We start from the raw sequence: 18,128 nt of genomic DNA, 5'->3' as shown, positions 1-18,128 counted from the left end.
TGGAAAGTTCCAGCTGCAAAGAGCTCTTCGAGATTACTAACAAGCTAATGTCAAGGAACAAATTAACACCACTTCCAACAACCTTCTCTCCAGTCGACCTTCCGGACATTTTTGCAAATTTCTTCCGTGACAAAGTACAAACCGTTAGAGATAAGCTTGACACCACAATTTCAATTGACTCGTCGTCGCCATACAGTTGGGATACAGAATTTGAGCGGCAACCATTAGCAGCATTTGAACCTGTCTCTATGGATTTCGTACGCACAATCGTGATGAAGGGTGCACCAAAGTCATGTGAATTTGATCAAATTCCAACATCAATGCTGCTTGAGTGCTCATATCCAGTATTGCCTTCACTAACTGATGTTATTAATATCTCTCTCTCTCTTCCGGAGAATTCCCTTTCATTTTTTAAAACTGCCATTGTAGAGCCTCTGCTGAAGAAACCAACACTAGACCATAACGATTTAATGAACTACCGCCCAGTTTCTAATCTCCTATTCATATAAAAAATCTTAGAGAAGGTTGTTGTTCTATCCCAGCTTGTATCTCATCTGAATTCAAATAGTCTTTTTAGCAATGTACAATTTGCATATCGCCCTTGCCACAGTCCTGACACTACTCTACTAAAAGTAGTTAATGAAATTCTCTCTGCTTTGGAAGGCGGAAAGATTACAGTCCTCGCCTTCCTTGATTTGTCTGCAGCATTTGACACAATAGTCTATGTTCTACTTACTTCACCGTCTCCGGCATGTATTTGGCATTCATGATACAGCCTTACTGTGGTTCAAGTCCTACTAGGTCAACAGGACACAAATTGTGTCTGCAAATGAAATACACTCCAACCCAGTTAATCTATGTTGTGGTGTTCCACAGGGGTCTGTTCTTGGACATGTTCTCTTCATTCTATACACTCAGCGGCTCTCAAGTGTCATATATCATCATCCAGTGTCCCGCCAATTGTACGCTGGTGACACTCAAATATACAAATCTAGCCACCCAACTGAAGTTGATGCTACCATCCAAGGTGTAGAGAGGTGCATTTCTGGTGTAAAATCACGGATGACATGTACCAAGCTGCAGACGAATGATGATAAAACCGAGGCCATTCAGATCACAACAAAAAGACTTTCTCATTCACATCCTTTACTTCAAACAATAAATATCAGCAACATCAACATCAAATTCACACAATCAGTACGAAACCTAGGTGTTACTCTGGACAGTACTCTCACATTGCACCAACATGTCATGTACATATGCAAGGCTGCATATCTTGAGCTGAGACGCATCAGCTCCATTCGCAAATATATTTCAGTTGAAGCCACTAAAACACTTGTGTGTTCATTAGTACTTTCAAGACTGGACTATTGTAACTCAATTCTGTCTGGTTCATCTCAATATCTACTCCAGAAACTTCAAAAAGTTCAAAACACAGCTGCTCGGATCATACTTAGAGTACCACGATCAGAGCACACCTCCCCGCTGCTCCGTACCCTACACTGGCTATCCATTCGATCCAGAATCAAACACAAAATTTGTTCTCTGTGCTACGTTTCACTGTCGGACTATAGTCCAACATACCTATCAGACCTCACCCATGTGTACACATCAGCAAGATACTTACGCTCCTCTTCTGACAATCGTATACACATTATTTCCACTACGAAAACAAAGTCATATGGACAGCGTTCTTTTGCATAACAGGGCCCAGCAACGTGGAATGAATTGTCCCCTGAACTTAGACACAAAGACACACTGATCACATTCAAGAGATCTCTTAAAACTCACTTATTTCGACTGCAAGAACAAACTTAAAGACCTAATAATGTTTCCTACCTTAAATATTTTCAGCATGATTTTTATGTTTTCTAATTTCATGGTGTTTGTTTTTGTAATCATATCATTATATGTGGGTTTTTTTAATGTTACAGGTGTTGTCTAATGTTGTAAAGCGCTCAGAGCTTCCAAAGATTAGGTGCTAGACAACTAGACAAAGTCCTCACTATTATATATATATATATATATATATATATATATATATATATATATATATATATATATATATATATATATATATATATATATATATATATGGCAGTTCATATGACTGAAAAACTAAAGCTACGTTCAAAATCCAAATCAAACACACCCATATTCATGCCGCGTTCTTCACATCCAAGTTTTTATATAATCCTTCTGCTTCAAGTTTTCTACTTCTTTGTTTTCTTCCGTAGGATGTTACTGCACTGTTAAGTTTTCATCTAACTGTATATTTAGATAACATTCCAGGTCACAAGAATGTTTATTCCTACGGCTACAGCTCGTTCATTAGTAATGATTATAATTAAACAATACTTTACCACATGTTCAGGGGCCCCGAGTGGCCGAGTGGTCTAAATCGCTCTCCGTTAGTGATCACTGCCATCTCACCTCGTCTGCACCGGTTCGAGTCTCGGATTCAGCCATGTGGGTATGAGAGAAAGCTTGCCAGTAGCTTTTCGTGGGTCGGTGGTTCTTCCTGGGTTTTCCCGGGTTCTTCCTCCCCCACCATTAATACTGGCCGCCATGTATAGCCTATCGTGTGCTGAAAAATGGCGTTAAACCCCACAACAACAACCATATGTCCACGTCTGGGACATGATCGGTGGTGTAGTTTTGAAAAGAAAGTCATTCATGTATAAATATGTGGACAGTGTCTTTATCTCCTCTGTGTCAATAGTAACAATTTCCTTCCTTTGTCAGTAATGTAGGGTAAAGTAACTTTTTTTTGCGTTTTGCTGCTAAGATGTTTGGAGCCCAAAGGAAAATACGTGTCGCACTAGTATTCATCTTACGTGAATGATTATGTCTTGTGCAGTCCGATCTTCCGTTGCACTTTCTTGTCAGCCAGATAGCATAAAAAAAAAAAAGAAAGGAACCGGACCATACCAAATTGTATAGCTTGATACATTGATTGTGTCATAAGCCTTATGATGTTTTGGTGACTTTTGACCTGATTTGACTTTCCAATTTTAATTTTAAGATATATTTATGCTTTTCGAACTCAGATTTTCTTAATAAATCCTTCTAAGTCCCCCTTTCCCAATCACTTCAGGTAAAGAAATAAATTTCTCTGCCTCGAATGAAGGAATGAATAGTCTTTATTTCCGCCTATATAAAAGAGTTCAAACTATACAAAACAATGAGAATGGATCCAAAGCCATATAAACACAAAAACAATCATTGTGAATTTAGCATGATCGTAAGTACAAGTGGTGGAGAAAGAATCCGAGGAAACCCCAGAAAGAACCACTGACCCACGAGAAGCTACCGGCAAGCTTTCTCGCGTACCCACATTGGTCGAGCCAGAGACTCGAACACACACAGACAGAGGTGAAATGGCAGTGATCCGTAACGTTGATCGCTTTAGATCACTTGGCAACTCGGGACCCCTATATGATGGCTTGAGGGATCCAATTCTGTAACAAATACATTATAGGCTTGGACTCCTAACCCCACTTCACCCCCTCTGAAGATCGGTCTATCCCCAAAACCGATACTCATGTATTACGAGCCCTGATTTCATTGGATGACAACATGCAAGATCCTTCAGAGTATTTCAAACCCGTCCCTATTGTATTTAGTGCGGACCATCTATCGCTACAGTGGGTACATAGCCTCCCAGCGAATAGTCCTTGAAAAATTCGGTAGACGGCCGTGGTACGAATAGACATTTCCAAAACAGAAAATACGTTATCAGCTGAAAGAATGCTGGCTGATTCGGACCGTGGCTGATTCGGACCATAGCCGATTCGGCCCAAATGACGGGCTTATTCGGCCCACATTACGGGCTGATTCGGACCAGATGACGGGCTGATTCGGACCATGTGAATTATTATAAGACAAACCGTGTAATACACACATTATTTAATTTAGTAGTTATTACTGTTTTTGCAGACATATTAAGAGAATATAAAAAGTTGATATTCGGCTTTTAAATTTACGTAAGACAGTTGTTAGTAAATTTCTAACCAAAATCAGAACAAACTCCATATTAACTATAGCATTTAGATTTTTTAAACCAAAATAATATATATATATATATATATATATATATATATATATATATATATATATATATATATATATATATATATATATATATATGCAATAAACTGACAACGAACAGTGCAAAACTAGAATCTAACTTGCCTGAGCCCTTTCGACTCTTAATGAGTCTTTTTCAAAATACAAAACATAGACAAGACAAACAAATAAAACAGAAAAACGGTTATGTATGCAAAACTTGACATGGCTGTTTCTACAGGAATTTAACATTAAAATTTATATTGTCTCAACTAGTTTATTTCAACTTGTTGCGGATACTGGAAAATATTTTTATTGACCTTGAAATCGATGAGCCATTACGCCAGGTTATTTTATGTAAATTTATGTAAGCGCAAATTATATCCAGGATATTTCATTGTTATAGTAGTAATTATAGGCTATTAATCAAATTTAGAGAATTATTTAAAAGAAAAGTGTTGTATTTGTGCATGGCTCTCTTTTTCTAGTCTTCTTGGTTTAAACCGCTTGGTTTCAATGGGCCCCAAGTGGCCGAATGGTTTAAAGCGCTCTCCGTTACGGATCTCTGCCATCTCACCTCTGTCTGCGTGGGTTCGAGTCTCAAATTCAGCCAATGTAGGTATGTGAGAAAGCTTGCTAGTAGCTTCTCGTGGGTCGGTGGTTCTTTATGGGGTTTTCCCGGGTTCTTCCTCCACCATTAATACTGGCCGCCATTTATAGCCTATCGTGTGCTGAAAAATGGCATTAAACCCTACAACAACAACATCTAAGGCGTCGTATCCAGTAAGATTCATTTTCTTTCCTGGTTTCGGAACTCTAAACTAATAAAATGCAGTCATTTTTATAAGTCGTCTTAAACAAATGTAAGTGTCACATTTAAATCTCAGACGAAACAAAAATCTGGTCCGAATTAGCCAGAAATATGGTCCGAATCAACCCGTAATTTGGACCGAATAAGCCTGGTCCGAATCAGCCTGTTACCAGCTATAACAATGTTACAATCTTTAACACATAAATGAAAGTGCCTGTTCAGTGGCAGCACGAGTGTTCGTGGGGTCCGAAACGATTCTTTAGTGTCGGCCCTACTTGCTGAGAAAAAAAAAACCGTTTCATATCAGCTGTCAACTCCCTTCCTTCACCCGTCACCCACATGTTTTGTGAATAATTGCCCCCGTTACACTAACGTGAAGATGAAATACTATAAAGGCGAAAGTTGCAAACAAATAAAGGAAAGAAAGAAAGTAAAAACTGATGGCATCTCCTTTTACCTGATTACCAGAGGTAATTAAATATTATTTGATTTTTTTTTTTGTTCTTTCAATTACACATTCCAGCAATCGCATTGCTTGTCCACAATGACGAGTCACCTGACCATATAACGCAGCGTAAAACCGCTAATTGGTCAAAACTTTCCATGGTGATAAGATGATAAGACGGTTTTATGTTCTCAATCAGATCACTCATATGAGAATAATAACATTCGCTTGGGAATTTCCGAAAGGTTCGAATAGTTTCGTTTCACTCAAGTAATGACGTGCTCTCTCTGTAATTGTTACCTTTCGCGTACAACCTGAACAGGTGCCCGTTTAAGGAGAAAAGCAGTCTGATATTGTACTAAAGGTAAAAGTAAGAGGGAGATCAAATAACTTTCCGGGTTGTGGGAATAAGGAAGAAACTGCAGTGTTCGCAAATGTGCAGTAGATCGTATATAAAAAGATCACATATTCTAAAGAGGACATGTTTTGTCATGAAATGACAATTGGAAATCTATAGATCCAGGAAGAGTAGTTGAGCTACAGGAAGTAAGGTTTTCAACTTCATAGTGAATGCTGTTATACGTCTACACTTAGTATGAGGAAGATAGCGAACCAACGAACCTGATATCACGCTGTTTAGACACTTGAGTGTAAGTTGTTTAATTAATAATATGTTTTAACCTTTTATGGTGGATTATAATCCACTAGAAAGATCTTTTGGAGTATGGAACTCTTTTTCGTTCATTGTACGTTTGTTTGACCTGGCTTTGACCTTAAGATGGTCACCTATCGTACCAAAACACTGACCAGTCTGCCGACAGCAGCGCTTTTCTTAGTACATGTACTAATATTAGTACCCCATCTCCTACCTCGTGGGCAACAAATCAAGCTGAGGCTACGACATCGTAGCTACACTTTTCTTACTACCAAAGCATACTGTCCTGATTCCAAAACACTGATTTGTTGACTGTCGTGAATAACCTTTAGTTGTATGGATCTTTATTACTGAATAATGCAGAATGTGATTGTTGAAGAAAGGGTGATATTATTGACATGATAATGGAATTTAAAATCCATTCCAGGAAACTGTGCTGGAAAACACTGACTAGTGTATTGTGAGCGTGAATCATGACATTCTTAACTCGAATAACTCAGTAAGTCTTCATTTTTTGTACAGCATACACCAAAATCCATGGTGCATAGGTTGGAATTCTGAAAATGGTCAAAATTTTAAAATTGCTTTTCCAGGTCTTAATAATGTCTGGAAAATTGAAAAATGACTAAATTGTCTTATGTTTTTTTATTATTACATGTGTCTTAGTTGGAAAATGGTAACGAGACTAATCCTTTGCATTTAGGACAAATTTTAGTATACTGATTCAGAACTCTTCTGAACATCGGGATATTTTTAGTTTTGGTATGGAAAAAGTCTCAGATCTGTTTATTTTTTAAAAATTTGTTGCAGGAGCCCTGCATTCTCCACAATTAACATTTGGCACAGCATCATAAAGTAATATCAATGAGAAATGATTTTGACCAATCACAGTCATTCTAGACTGCCCGTGTGCCAATTATCCTTTTTAAAAAAAAAAAAACTTTTGCATAAGAAAGATTCCCCCATGCAACCCAAATGGTGCATAAAAAGAGCGAAGAAAATAAAGATGAATGATTGCTATAGTTAAAACTGAATTAAGTGTACTCATTGCCAAAGAATCAGAAAATCATTTTCAATGTCTGACAGAAATATCTCAGTCAGGGCTTTACAAATATGCTTTCCTGACACCAGGGACAAGCTCTAATTTGGTTTGGGGAAACTAGAGTTTCAAAGGTAATTGCCTATGGGCAAGTCCCAAAAAATTAGACCGACCGAGGTCATATTCTGTTAGTAATGCTTATGCTCTTTTAATTTTATATGGTATAATCACACTGCAGTACACTTTTAGCACTTTTCTTTCGCCGTACATGCCAAGTTTTCTCAGATAAAATCAGAGAAATTAGTGTTCAAAATTGGGGAGATTGGGTCCAAATCAGGTCGATTAGCATAACCGCTATTTTTCTCATAAATTTAAGCATGAAAGTGCACATGTTAACCAAAAATAGATTAACTAAACTTTATTAATTTTCTTACTTGTTAATTTCACTAAGCTTCACACTTTTAAATTTGTATTTCCAAGCACTGCTGAACTTGCAAGTCTTATTTCTTTTTTTATCGATGGCATAATTTCCTTTTGAATTTGTTAGTGTACACTTCAACATGGTACCAAAAGTTGTATATTTCCAAATAGTTCAAGAACTGTTGCATGCTATACATGACACATTAGTTGATATTGAAATATTGATGAATAAAACAACTTGCATGTGTACAATAAATACCTCAGTGCATGTTGTGTGCAACGAATTTATGGTTGTTATGTTGATAACAACTTGATTGACACATTATGATAGTTGTAAACAGTCAGTTGAAGTTTGTTCTAGCTTGAAATACGTATGCTTGGCAGATGTTGTTTTAGCTTGAAATACCTATGCTTGGCATATTTGTGACTTTCAGGAGTTTTTGACATCAAATCTGTGATCAGAATATTGGAGCCAAAATCAAAAGACTACCGGACAATCCAGGAGAGTTGGCATGTATGTTTCACAAGTATATGTGCCACATTCTTCAGTCACGTAACAGACCCTAGTTTCTTTCATCTATCACTACAGTATATACTTTTGAAATCTGTCATTTCCATCTTGTGGTCAATGTCATTGTCAGTCTCACATTTTCTTGTACAGACATGCTATAGTGAATATTTACTACACTATTAATCAAGATTTGACAAATAGGAAAATGTTGGTGTTTGTCATAAATTGTTTACCCAATTATTACATTAGACTGATACATAATTATAATTATTAATTCAGTAATTAAATGGATGAAAATGCATCTTCTGAAATCATTCTCAAAAGCCAGCTTGTTAAAGACTGTTTACATGGATGTCACCTACTTCAAAATTGGATGAAGTGGAAATGGACATGTTAGTGGACAAAATTCTCTCCCCAAAAAGCAATGTGTAAATTCACTGGCATCACAATAATTCAGTGATGGAGAGAGATTTACAATGTTTTCTTACTGAATGGATACAAAAAGCTGAATTATCAATTGATTTTTAAATGAAAACATGATAAAAAATGTTAATATATCAAATGATGATTAAAACTTAAGTTAATGCATTTATATTTTTGATTGTTAAATTGTTCAGTTTACGATCTTTCTATGTAACCATTTTTCTCAGATCCAAGACACTTATCAATCTATCCATTCCTCTGCCTATTTCATACATGTATATGTCTGTCTTTGTTCTTCTGACTATATATGCATTCTAACCCTTCCCCCCTTCATCTATCTATCTATGTATAGTACCAAGATATATCTTTTATAACTTTAATTATCATCATTTGGTTTTTAGGGTCCAAACAAACATAAATTGTAAACAAAAGTTCTATATTTGTAAGATAAATATAATGCAATTCATTAAAACATCTACATTTTATTTTACAGTGTTATTTTCCTCACTTTAGTTATGACATTTTTGTTGCTCATTTTTGATCAGGTTTAATTCCCCAGAAGCAGGTTCACCAGACAGCTTGCCCTGAGCATATCGAATTTGATCAAATGTGCACAACCCTGTCTTACTGATTTTGATTAGATTGGGCAATAATTGATAGCACATGAGCTATAATTACTATTAATAAAATCTTTACAAATAACACTGCTGCATTGATTTCCAAAGAAAGCAGTGTTCAGGAAGAAAAAAAAGTAAACTCTGACTTTCAAAATAAATTCTTTATAGAGGGTAATGCTTATTTGAGGATTCTTTATAGAGGGTAATGTTTATTTGAGGATTCTTTATAGAGGGTGATGCTTATTTGAAGATTCTTTATAGAGGGTAATGCTTATTTGAGGATTCTTTATAGAGGGTGAGGCTTATTTGAGGATTCTTTATAGTGGGTAATGCTTATTTGAGGATTCTTTATAGAGGGTGATGCTTATTTGAGGATTCTTTATAGAGGGTGATGCTTATTTGAGGATTCTTTATAGAGGGTGATGCTTATTTGAGGATTCGTTATAGAGGGTGATGCTTATTTGTGGATTCTTTATAGAGGGTGATGCTTATTTGAGGATTCGTTATAGAGGGTGATGCTTATTTGAGGATTCAAATCCGAGTATTAAATCCATGTGACTGGAAAGACTGATACTATTCAGCTGCTCAAGTCATGTTTACAGGTGAAACAAGACACTACTGCCATGTATCGATACGATTTACACTACACAGCCTACTGTACAATTATTATTGACACTTGTATCAAACACTAATCTTCAGAAGATCTGTATGTAGTTTTTTATGTGTTGACATATTGGTTGTATTTTGTTTTTTTATGTCTTGACATATTGGTTGTATTTTGGTTTTTTATGTGTTGACATATTGGTTGTATTTTGGTTTTTCATGTGTTGACATATTGGTTGTATTTTGGTTTTTTATGGGTTGACATATTGGTTGTATTTTGGTTTTTTATGTGTTGACATATTAGTTGTATTTTGGTTTTTTATGTGTTGACATATTGGTTGCATTTTGGTTTTTCATGTGTTGACATATTGGTTGTATTTTAGTTTTTTATGTGTTGACATATTGGTTGTATTTTGGTTTTTTATGGGTTGACATATTGGTTGTATTTTGGTTTTTTATGGGTTGACATATTGGTTGTATTTTGGTTTATAATGTGTTGACATATTGGTTGTATTTTGGTTTTTTATGTGTTGACATATTGGTTGTATTTTGGTTTTTTATGTGTTGACATATTAGTTGTATTTTGGTTTTTTATGTGTTGACATATTGGTTGCATTTTGGTTTTTCATGTGTTGACATATTGGTTGTATTTTAGTTTTTTATGGGTTGACATATTGGTTGTATTTTGGTTTATAATGTGTTGACATATTGGTTGTATTTTGGTTTTTTATGGGTTGACATATTGGTTGTATTTTAGTTTTTTATGTGTTGACATATTGGTTGCATTTTGGTTTTTCATGTGTTGACATATTAGTTGTATTTTGGTTTTTTATGTGTTGACATATTGGTTGCATTTTGGTTTTTCATGTGTTGACATATTGGTTGTATTTTAGTTTTTTATGGGTTGACATATTGGTTGTATTTTGGTTTATAATGTGTTGACATATTGGTTGTATTTTAGTTTATAATGTGTTGACATATTGGTTGTATTTTAGTTTATAATGTGTTGACATATTGGTTGCATTTTGGTTTTTTATGTGTTGACATATTGGTTGTATTTTAGTTTTTTATGTGTTGACATATTGGTTGCATTTTGGTTTTTCATGTGTTGACATATTGGTTGTATGTTGGTTTTTCATGTGTTGACATATTGGTTGTATTTTGGTTTTTCATGTGTTGACATATTGGTTGTATTGTGGTTTTTTATGTGTTGACATATTGGTTGTATGTTGGTTTTTCATGTGTTGACATATTGGTTGTATTTTGGTTTTTCATGTGTTGACATATTGGTTGTATTGTGGTTTTTTATGTGTTGACATATTGGTTGTATTTTGGTTTTTCATGTGTTGACATATTGGTTGTATTGTGGTTTTTTATGTGTTGACATATTGGTTGAATTTTGTTTTTTTTATGTGTTGACATATTGGTTGTATTTTGGTTTTTTATGTGTTGACATATTGGTTGTATTTTGGTTTTTTATGTGTTGACATATTGGTTGTATTTTAGTTTATAATGGGTTGACATATTGGTTGTATTTTAGTTTATAATGGGTTGACATATTGGTTGCATTTCTTTTAGCAGAATACAGACAAACATAGACTTGTCATCTGTTCTTGTCATTCTTTTTTTTGACAAGATATAATAAGTGCTTCCAAACAGACTAACTGGTAGGTGTCAGAGATTTAATACCATTTCAGGCTGCTCCATTTGATCAGGTGTAGAACTCATCTTGGTCACCATGACCTTTGTTTTCCTCTGCATGAGTGTTTTAAAACATCTGATTTCCAATTTCATTTCATCACTTAAATTTGGAAGTTAGTATCTTGAAAACTTAAATAAAAATGCAGTTTCCTTTTGCAAAGGAAAACTTGTCTAGAACAAGTCTGGGTGGGGTAGTGGAGATGATTAACAACCAGTTCCTTCATATTGTGCCTCATGCAGATGCAAAACAACTGCCATGGCAACAGACACTTGTTTTTGCCAGTGAAAATAAAAGTAGTGGACAGCACCCACTCTCCTTCAACAGTTTAACAAGGTGACTATAACACTCGTGTTTTTTTATATTGCCTCCTACAGATTCTGTGCTAATTTTTTATTCCAATCGTCAAGTTTAGTCACAGGTTACATATAGTCACTGATTATATGTATCAGCATAAAAGGGGAAAATTTAAAATTTAAAATTTAAAAACTTGTTCCCTGCTTTCGATTTAAGTACTTTAACTGTCATTTAATAGTCACTTCTGGGCAAAGTTTCTCTGTTGCTTAGTATCTAAAATTACCTAGTTTGGATGCCAATCCTTCCAGTGTGTCATGCAGCGAATGTGTCACAGTTAGCTCTAATTGGTGATTATTGTTTTGCTTTGGACTTGAACAAACAATAACTACCTATCTGAATTGAATGTGAATATTTCTCTGTATGACACTAAAAGTGCAGCTGCAAATTCGATGCAACTAGACATAATACAAAGCAACAAAGAAACTTTGTGTAATGTCGTTATTAAACGATCAGTAAAGTACTTAACTCACACATGGGGAACAAATCTGGAATGTCTTTATGCTGATATATGTTACCAGCATAGGTTATGTAATACCAGTATATGCTGTTTTATACCAATAAAATTTACCTCTGTATCGATGAAAGACGAGGCTGTCGGTATTAATGTACCAACAAACTGTAAAATGTGTTTTAAGTTGTAAACACATCAAAGTATGTAAGAAGCCAACTTACTCTTTTCATAAGGTTGTAGTCCCATATCCCTGCCAAATCTGAGATTGGTTGTCAGCAACAACACAGCACTAGAGGGAGTGTTGACTTTTCTGTTTGATGGATTGCAAGGATTTCATAATTGATTCAAGATGAAACAATATAAATTAATGTACTCCTCTTTCTGTTTCGTATACATTAATCCAAGTAGTCACTTTCTTCTTCATTCCATTGGCATTGAAGGATCTGTAATCATGGCAGAGCGATTGATAAGTTCATACTTTTTTTCAGAGAAAGTTACTAATGATAAATCTATGCCAGTTTCCACTACAAGTTTTGCAGATGAAGACGAACATAACTTTCTAATTGAAATGGATTGCTTGTCAAAGGCTTTCTCATCTTCTGTGGAACATATTTCAGATTCACACATATGAAGAAATAAACAAACTACTGCAAACAGATTAGGAAACAATGGGCAGTTACTCATTTCAATTCCATGTATCAGTGTTGACACTAGATCAGTTGCACCAGTACTTGAAAACCACCACTGATCTCTTGAGTTCTGAAATTTTATTGTCATGGAGTTCAAGTTTTTGTATACCATTGGTGCCTTTTATTTGCGTTTGTTAAAAACAAATTAATAACCATGTGTTTTGGCAGTTTCTTTTTATAGATGACTGTATGTCATGTGATCTAGTCAAGCTGAAGTTGAAATCTTTCACCCACACCAAGCCACTAAAACTAAACATTTTATGCAGTGCATGGAAACACTTTAACTTTTTACTTTATAAGTGAACTCTGAACCATAGTTGTTAATTGTTTGTGGATTAAGTTGCTGACTGACAGTTACGATACTGGAATGGGATTACGCTATAGTTTGTTACACACAGCATTGCAAATTATATTCCATCAATAATTTGATAGATTTGCAAGTCAGTGTCTTTAAATGTAGCTAAAAGTACCTAATTCATTTTAAATACTTAATGTGAAATGAATTAAGTACTTTTAGCTACATTTAATGATGCTGACTTGATATTTTACTGAGTCACAGATAGAATAAAAATCACAATGCTGTGTGGAACAAACTATAGTGTATGGTGTTGACTTAGGATGCTGTCCATTACAAATGCAGCTCCTGCAAATGTCAGAAACCCATTAATTTCATTTTCTTACTCGAAAGAATTGATTACAACATAAGTTTTTACACTCTGTGTAAGTGATACACTATGCATTAATGAGATTGGCTGATTAGCATTTGTACCAGTAAAATGTGGTCTTGTACCAACTTCTTTCATCCTTGCCGATAACAGGTCCCAGTAGCAGCACAACCCTAGTGGAAATGCTGGTTATCAGTGGGATAAAATTGTCACCATGGAATTGGCAGGGTTGGGAAATAGGGACATATTTCAAATGAGTTTTAACCAAAAGAGCTCTAATGATGTTTGGTCCTTAATGAAAAAGGTGCCAATTGGACATCCAATATGTCCATCACAGCAGCTATTTGAGAATCTTGTATTGCTGAAGAATACTAGAAATAGTTTAAAAGAAAGAAACTGTCTTACTGGTACCTTGAAATAATCAAAATTCATTTCTGCCATTAAAGCATTTGTCTCCTCGATGGACTCATGTCAGATTGTCACCAGTTTTCGTTATATTGGACATTCACATTTTTTTTGGTTGAAGTGTTGGCCTGGACTTCCAGTTCAAAATCCTACAAAGAGTTCTGAATGATGCCAGTTCAATAACTTTGGCTTTAAAAGAAAATATTATTGTTTGATCAAACCAAACTTGTCATGTGGGTATATTTTTAAAGTATCTGAGATAAAATCAGTGATATTCTAACCATGATATCAGGTTCAAGATCAAAAGGCCATGACAAAATATGTATACTGCACTTATGATTTGAACATGTTAAGTCAAGCGTGTAAGAGAATAGTTACCAAATTTTGGTGTGCAGGAGTTTATCAGTATCGGAGATGATTTCAGTACTCAACAATTAGAAAGAGCAAAAGGAGGAAAATGGACATCTTGTGGAGTCAGTCCTTTTGAGGGACTCCTGTTACTGTATATATATTCATTTTTCTGAATGGACTGTGGAGGACTGGAATTACTTGTAAGAAAGTGTCAGAAATAATTGAGCATTTCAAAGGTCTTGCAGGCTACCATTGAAGCGACCGATATCACTGATCCAGAAGCAGCCATTCAAGTACATGTATTTGTGCTTCGATACACACCATCACAGATTAAGTTACTTTTGAAAATGATTTTGTAGTGGACTGAAAGAAGGATAGTGGCTCAGATGGTTAGGGAGCTGGAGCACTCAGCTCGTGTTGGTAGTCCTGGGTTCAGGCTCCATTCTGGCCAGGAGTTACCCCAGTTTATATATGATGCTTCAGGCAGGAAAATATAAATGTTTCTCCACCATAGCGAGGGTGGCAATGTGTAAAAGAGCTGGTGCAAAATATAGCGGACAAGCCAAGACCATTGCCCAGGATATTTCAGATAGTCCCAATAGCACTGGAAAAGTAAGAGGTTTATACCCTTATTTGTCTGTAAAATTTATAACCTGAAACATTGATGCTGGTTGTTTGCTATTGGCATAGATCATTTATTTTTGAACTTTATGTTATTACATGTGATGAACGTAAATTGCTTATGTTACAGTGTATCAACTCAGCTTTTGCTCTGCTCTTCTCTTACTCTGCTTTTCAGGGTTGGAAGAAAATGTAAAAAATATGGGTACTTAACTCTGTCACAAGTGAATAATGCCAATCATAGAACATTCATGGCCTCCACTCAAATGAACGTCTTATTTGTGCTATTAAAGTGATCCAGCTAGTTATAAGTAGGCAGCTATTCCTGCCCCATTCTCTAAAGTCACAAAAAAAAAACAATAAAGTGATATTGTGCTGTAGCTAGTGATTCCATTTTTTTGATCAAGGACATGTTATTCATTATATCCAAAAAGGATGTGTTTTTAACTTTCTTTAAATGTATTTATCCTCACACTAAAAAAGCATTGGGGTTATTTTGATACTTTTATCACTTGATCCATCTATCCAATACAAGATCTTTGTAACTAATTTAATGAAGCTTTGTAGTATGTTGTCCATTTGCTAGCTATCTGCAAGATGGATGTCAGCCCTAGCTGTTAACCCTGAGATAAATGTAAATGGCAAAACTTCGATTTCAAGGACATTTTACAAAGATTTTTTTAATATGAAACTATTGTTTTGCATATTTAATTTGTATCGTGTGTTTGCTTTTGTCCATGATTATATGTTATATATCTATTTAATTTGTGTTGTTTGATCTTTATCGATAACTGAGGGTAGCATTTGGGCCTGCATATCTAGTGTTATGCATGGTATACATGTCTGCTAAGTTTGAGTTCTTCATATAGTCTTGATTATGACCATTGTCTGAAAACAAATTTTGTTTAATGGAAATTTCCCTCATTCTGGTCCTCAAATTGTGTCTTAGGTTTTGATATTAAGGTTGATTATATTAGAGTTACTCATTCCATATTAACATCAGTCTTAGTGGAATCGGTTTTAGTTGTGTTCAGTGAAGAGAAATTATTTATTGAAATCATTCGTTGGAATTAAAAAGTGCTCATTGATTTTGGACTAAATGACTATTATTGTGAATTCATTGACTGACGTTTTGGATTAAATCAATGTGATACATCAAGACTGTTATCACATCAAATCTTCCAGGCTACTGGTGCATAATCACATTCAAAATTGGAATTAATTTCGAACGCTGTTAGAATACATTTGGATTACTATATACTCTTGGACTTGTGATAGAACAAATATTGCAAATATTTGTTATTTAATTCACAATACTCTTTTTAAATTTTCATGTTGTATTCTTTGGGAAATAAATTATTTGTTGAATTTTACAAAATTTGTTGGATTTTGCTCTTTTCTGTTACTTAGTTTAGGACCATAGGGTCACAACACTATACATATGCAATCACAACAGGAATATGTATTATATATATTAAAAGTGGAGATTTAAGATGGTGAGTCATTGGAGTTGTACTAGGGTTTTTAGTTTTACTGAAATTCACCAAAATTGTTACATAGGTTGCCTATATGGTGACCATGTGCAAGAGAGGTATGATTTCAGTTTTGAGTTACTACCCTTTGGTTGTGGTTTGAATGGGATGGGTTTGGGTGGGGTCATAAATGAAAATGGTGGCAGTTTTACATTCAATATGGCTACCACAGCAGCTATCTTGAAAATCTTATTATTTGTGTGAGAAGGGTATGGAGTGGGGTAGTTTGAGCTGGTGCAACAAAGATGTTATAAAAAAGTGCCCAGAGTTGCCATATAGACAGGTGGTCTTCAGTAATAGATTTGAGCAAGATTACTATTTTTCATGGTCAAAATGCAGCAGGTTTAAAAAGTGAAAATATCTACAATTTCATGTACTTGCGTTTTATTTGTTATTCATAGTTTTTGTTAAAATATTTTGCAATTGTTTCATCACAAAGTAATTTTGTATAGCAAGAAAAATGTACATCTATTATTAAACATGTACAATTATACTTGAAGATGATGTGTTCACATAGGTTAGCATATGAATTGCAAAATTAGTACAGTAATATTTATTTATCCTGTACATATGTTAACCTGGCGTGTCCATATTTCAGACTCACTTCAATTAGAGCTATGGTAACAATTACTCATACTGTGTATAAATTAGCGATTTTGACTATGCTTTATGTAAGAATGGGTTATATATGTAACATGATTAAATTAAAAGACAGTGTTAAGCCACCCAGAAACAAAATAATTTACAGAGATTAACTCGATAAACAAGGAGTTGTTTAACATGACTGCACCACAGTGAACAGGCGATGACTTGGTGCGGGTTTAAATAATGGTAACATAAAAAAATATATAATAGCATGGGACAGTCCGAGCTGGAAAACGGGGATCATTCATTATTGACCCCCAAGCATTATGGATCGACTCGGAAAAATGGCTTATTCGACCGCTTCAATGAAACCTTTTCAAAAGAGTTCTCATTAGGGCATTGTTAGCGTTTTGCGGTTTTGCATACACTAAATATAAATACAAAATACAAAACCTTTGAATTTACTATGTGCTTTTGCGACAGCTCCATTTACAGAAGCATTGGTTAATCGTAATGAGGATTTATATGACTAAGGTACTATCATGTAGGTTAGTGACATGTACGTTCAGCCTAGTTTACGGTCTGTAGCATATGACGACTACCTGCATCCGGTAGCTAATCTCGACAACTGTTTTATTTTTGACTAGTACACACAAGATCGTGACTTCTAAGGATTTAAAAAAAGGTTAGTGGTATTTATTTGTTTTTGCGGTGCTGTCATGCATAGCAGTGTTGTTTTAGAACAATCTGCACTTGGTCTTCAGATATTCCATAGCGGTCGTAATTAGAACGGACTAAATAAACGTCAGTAGTATTCGTTTGTTTTTGCGAAATGGTAATTCATAAAAGTGTCGAAATGCATTTGTTTTTGCAAGAAAATGGTGGACCCTGGTCGCCTTCTGCAGGTAGTCGTAGACGACAGTGCATTTCTATAATAAAATCGATCCGTTCATGACGATTCTGGTCGTACATTATAACATTAACAGGTGGTCGCTCGTAGGTTCTCAAGACGTGTATTACTGCACTCCTGTGGTAACCATCGACAAAAATATAACGTCATTATTGGCTCTTGCGCCAATGGTCCGTGGGAGCGGGTTCAAAGGTAGAGTTTAAAGGTAAAATGTTCCCAAATACTATTTACGATGACACTGGCAAGTATTTTCATTTGAATAACAGAGAAC

General features: G+C 35.0%; 1 protein-coding gene across 7 annotated transcripts in view; it reads left to right on the top strand.

The window, feature by feature from the left end:
- The first annotated feature begins 5,655 nt into the window (after positions 1–5,655).
- The window catches only part of LOC149803493 (SH2 domain-containing protein 4B-like), a 70,006-nt gene continuing 57,533 nt past the window's right edge, over positions 5,656–18,128 (top strand). For 2 of the 7 annotated variants that reach the window (XM_089953220.1, XM_089953219.1), the window contains exon 1: positions 17,595–17,632. The gene's annotated coding sequence lies outside the window, so the exon portion shown is untranslated. Of the gene's footprint in view, positions 5,975–7,872; positions 7,953–17,594; positions 17,633–17,830; positions 17,853–18,128 lie in introns of those variants that run through there. The other 5 variants (XM_089953218.1, XM_089953217.1, XM_089953222.1 and 2 more) reach the window with 5 other exon arrangements.

The sequence above is a fragment of the Sinohyriopsis cumingii genome, chromosome 3, assembly GCF_028554795.1.
Source record: "Sinohyriopsis cumingii isolate HCF-2022 chromosome 3, ASM2855479v2, whole genome shotgun sequence".
NCBI lineage: Eukaryota > Metazoa > Mollusca > Bivalvia > Unionida > Unionidae > Sinohyriopsis > Sinohyriopsis cumingii.
Note: the sequence above shows the minus strand (reverse complement) of the source record. Positions and strands in the feature narration are given on the sequence as shown.